Source organism: Solanum dulcamara, chromosome 7, assembly GCF_947179165.1.
Source record: "Solanum dulcamara chromosome 7, daSolDulc1.2, whole genome shotgun sequence".
NCBI lineage: Eukaryota > Viridiplantae > Streptophyta > Magnoliopsida > Solanales > Solanaceae > Solanum > Solanum dulcamara.
The window spans coordinates 25,125,407-25,130,379 of NC_077243.1; the positions used below are offsets into that span (position 1 = coordinate 25,125,407).

The following is a 4,973-nucleotide window of genomic DNA, read 5'->3' on the forward strand; positions in this document are numbered from 1 at the left end:
AATTTGATGACTTGTAATACTTAACTCAGCGCGAATAATATTTAAAAAAAATCATATGCCTTTAATATAATAAACAACAACAACGACAACAACAATAACATACCCAGTAAAATTTCACAAGTGGGGTCTAGGGAGGATAGTATTATATCCCGTATTTTATACCGTTGGATATTTTAAGATAGCCGTGGTGAAGTTAAGGGAATGACCATCTTCCAAAATTTATTTTAATATACAAGTTGGTTATGAATATTAATAGTGTGGAAATATCGAGAAAGACAAAGGGCAAAAAGAAAAATTCGCAAAGTAGCCTATATATATATATGTTGATGACTTTTAGTCATCCTTATCCCTTAAGTTACAAATTCAAAATATTCTAGAAAATTCACGAACAAGAAATAAGAGAAGAGAAGAAACTAGAGAGGGAGAAGGCCACGATTTGGAGGGAAAAAAGGTGAGTTCTTCGTTTTTGCTCCGTGAATTAATTATCTAGGGTATACCACGATGTTATGAAGGTATTAGTAATGAAAGTTTATGGTTTGGAGTAGCCCAAAACGTTACCAAACAGCCCCAAAGTTTCAGCTGCGCTAAAGGAAATTCCGAGGCGAGTTTCGACGAGTTTGATGAGTTTCGGGCAAGGTAAGAGTTTCTCTTTTGAACTGGAGTTTATGATGATTTTATGGGGTATATTACATGTAGTAAATGATGCTAGAAGTGGAAAAATTGCACAAGGATGCTTGACGTTAAAAATAAGCTAAATTAAAGTCGTAGTAAGTCGCGTAGTGTGTTGCCGTTGTGGTGATGCATGTGCAGCTGGTTGGGGTGCGTGTTGCAGGGCTTTATAGTATTTTAAAAATGGTTTGGGTGCTGCTGGTTGCATCCACACGACCCTCCGTTTGGTATAGTTAAAGATTTTGCGAAATAAAAATTTAAAACTCTATTTTTGTATCGTAGTTTGGAGCTAGTTGTTTGGAGCTTGTATTGTGTAAAGTTGAAGTGAATTACTTGTAAATATGCTGTTGTTTGTTGTTGTTGGTATGGTTGTTGACATTGTGTCCGAGTTGAAATCTCTGGGATGTTGAATTTATAGGGAAAATGCTGTCCGATTTTCGGTAGCATCGAAACTAGTAACAAACTAGTCGGGGGTAATGGATAAGGAAATGACTCATATTAGTATTTGATTGTAGAGTGGAATATTGGAAAGTGAAAGACTATCAAACTTAGTATTACTTTCATGTCAATAGGTTAAGGAGGTATCAAGGCAAGCCGAATTTCAATTAATCCCGAAAAAGGTATGTGAAGCCCTTTCTTCTCTTGGCATGTCTTTGGCATAAGTAAATAGAGCTACCCTTCTTCCCTCTTGATATGCCCTTGACGTAAGTTATGATGTTATGATGATATGTTTATGGTACCGAGTCCCTTGATGGGCCAAGTATGATATATGTTACTACTTAAGAATCGGATCGTACGTTCCACGGCACATATGTATATAATGACTTTATGAGGGAAAGTAGAGGGTATGTAAAGCTTATTCTCTTTCTTCTTTTGGCATGGCCCATAGAAAGCCACGGAAGAAGAATGCACAAAGTCTACAAAAAGCTCTTATTCTTAAGTACACTAAGATGGCTAACGTTTTTAATTTCCTAGAACTTATGTCCTTTTGGCTCGATTCATGTGAAAGTGTCCAACCATCCTAAGTTGGTGTAATTTAGGTTGTGGTATAAAGCATGACCTTTATTCACTCCTTTAAGCTAGAACTCTTTTAATAATTGAACTATGGCTTCTCAAGTTTTTCTATACCTTGGGAAGTAGTAAGTAGGTAAAGTTAATCTTCTTTTTTTTTGGTATGAACTTTATGAAATAAATAGACGAAGTATGGGTGGTCCCAAGGAAGCCCCATTCTCAAGGCCACTAAGATGGTCATTTTCTTGACTTTCAAAAGATATTTTATTACGCCTTGATACGAGTAGATGACTCCAAAGGTGCTACTTTGATGCAAATCATAAGGACACTCCAAAGGTACTTGTTATGGCTATTGTCTTAATTTTGAGTGATAGTTCATTTTGATTATTTCAATAAGTCTCCAATGATGGTTTAAATTGCATATGGTTACTCACTACTCCACTCGTGTATACTATAATACATCTTTCACCGAGTCCCGGGCCGTCCATAATATAATTATATGATAAATGGATTGGGCCGAACGTTCCTCGGCATTATTATATGATAAATGGATCAGGCCAAATGCTCCTCGGCATTATTATATGATAAATAGATCGGGTCGAATGCTCCTCGGCATTACAATATGATATATGGATCGGTTCGAACGTTCCTCGGCATTACGATATGATATACAAATCGGGTTGAACGTTCCTCGACATTACTATATGATAAATGGATCGAGTCATACCTTCCTCGGCATTATTATATGAGATAACACTAATAGCACGTAGATGCTTATGATAGCAAAGTGATGTGGTTGTTACACTGGGCCCTCGAACGGGTCGAGTACAGTATGTGATGATAGTATGTACAACTATATTTTATGAGATGCAGGTGCAGTGGTTTGTTGAATGTTATACTTGCCCCCTGCATCCCTATGTTAGTTGTGTCCTTCTTTTGATGTTTTATACTTTACATACTCAGTACATATGTCATACTGACCCCCTCTTTTTGGGGGGGCTGCATTTCATGCCCGCAGGTACAGGCGCGCGCTTTGGGGATCCGCCAGCTTAGGATTCCACTCAGCAAATTTGGAAGAAGCTCTATTGAATCGGAGCCGAGTTTTGGTACTAAACCTTCTATGTATATGTAATTATTTGATTATGGGTACGGCGGGGGCCCTATCCCACCTTATGTTACTATTCTTACTCTTAGAGGTCGGTGGACATGTAGTGGGTTATACGTGGGTTGTGTATACATGTACGTGGGTTGTGTATACATGTACGTGGGTTGTGTATATATGTATGTGGGTTGTGTATACATGTGTGAACAGTTATGCCTATAGGTTCCAGATCCAAGTGGTAGTATCAGGCCCTTTAGATAGCCTCGTCGGCTTATATATTGTCTTGTTTGTTGGCACGCTATGACTTAATTAGAAGACAAGTTTACTTATAGTTAGTAGGAGTATATGCGAGTATCCAGTTCGGGCACCCATCATGGCCCGCGGGGTTGGGTCGTGAAAGGTAGAATGTATGGAGACCTTAGCACTACCTCATGGAGATAGATAGGTTATTTCCGAAAGACCCTCGGCTCAAAAGTGTCGGTCCCAAATAAGAGAAAAAACCATTATATATATCATAATGATAAAAACAAAAAACAATGCAAATTTTACAAGACAAGAACAATAACAATTGCAACATACTGTGATACTCAAAAGGCAATAACAACACAGTTACAATAATGCGCCTAGACCTACGACCAATCCTAAACCGTCACAATGCAAGACGTCAATCAATCCCTACAAGCATTCTACTCCTACTAATATTTTGCCCTAATCCGCGATCTCTACTCTTTTCTATCTAAGGTCATGTCCTCGGTGATATGAAGTAGTGTCATATCTTGTCTAATCACCTCTCTCCAATACTTTTTCGATCTACCCCTATCCCTCCGCATTACCCCCAAATCCAACCGCTCATACCTCCTAATTGGTGCATCGACACCCCTCCTCTGCACATGTCCAAACCATCTCAGTCTCGCTTCTCTCATCTTGTCTCCCACAAGGGTCACTCTGTCCTTTTCTCGAATAACCTCATTCCTAATCCCATCACTCCTAATGTGACCACACATCCATCTCAGCATCCTCATTTTCCCAACATGCACCTTCTGAACATGCGAGTATTTGACTGGCCAGCACTCCACTCCATATAGAAACGCCGGTCTAACCACCATTCTGTAGAACTTACCTTTAAGTTTATGTGGTACCCCCTTATCACACAGGACTCCAGAGGCATGCCTCTATTTCATCCATATTGCCCCAATATGATGCATGACATCATCATCGATGTCCCAGTACTTTGGATGATGAATCCAAGATATTTAAAGCTTTCTCTCTTGGAGATAGGTCGATTGGCAAGCCTCAATTCCATGCCCTCTTCATCCATCGCAACACTGAATTTGCACTCCAAGTATTCTATTTTGGTCCTGCTCAATTTGAACCCTTTGGACTCTAGAGTATATCTCCAAACCTTCAACATATCATTAACTTTGTCCCTAGTCTCATCAATCAACACTATATCATCCGCAAATAACATACACCATGGAACCTCCTCTTGAATAGACCGTGTCAGCTCATCCAACACTAAGGCAAAAAGAAACGGACTCTGCACAGATCCCTAATGTAGTCCCATCTCAACAGGAAAGTGCTTTGAGTCACCTTCCACCGTCCTAACCCGAGTCTTGGCTCCAGCATACATGTCCTTTATCGCCCTAATATACACCATCGGGACACCATTAGCCTCCAGGCACCTCCAGAGGACATCCCTTGGAACTCTGTCATATGCCTTTTCAAGATCAATGAATACCATATGAAGATCCCTTTTTCTTTCTCTAAATTTCTCCACCAGTCTTCGCATAAGATGGATTGCTTTAGTATTCGACCGCTCTGGCCTGAATCCAAACTGATTCTCCGAAATTGATACTCCTCTCCTCACCCTCATCTCCACCATTCTCTCCCATATCTTCATCATGTGGCTCAACAATTTGATACCCCTGTAATTATTACAGTTTTGAATATCACCCTTATTCTTTTACAATGGAACCATAGTACTCCACCTCCATTCATCGGACATCTTAGCCGTCTTCAAAATCACATTAAATAACCTAATCAACCACTCCAAACCTATCTTGTCAATGCTCTTCCAAAAGTGCATCGAAATCTGATCAGGCCCGATTGCTCTTCCCCTCTTCATTCTGCTAATGACACGTCTAATCTCCCCCTCTTAAATGATTATATATGAAATCAACCCCCCAAAATT

At 39.7% G+C, this 4,973-nt stretch overlaps 1 long non-coding RNA gene across 1 annotated transcript; it reads left to right on the forward strand.

Annotated features, from left to right (window-relative positions):
• Positions 1-361: 361 nt before the first annotated feature.
• Positions 362-3,056, forward strand: LOC129896845 (uncharacterized). Its single transcript, XR_008768058.1, has 3 exons — positions 362-451; positions 546-636; positions 2,699-3,056. It is a non-coding gene; the product is annotated as an uncharacterized LOC129896845 (long non-coding RNA).
• The last annotated feature ends 1,917 nt before the right edge of the window (positions 3,057-4,973 follow it).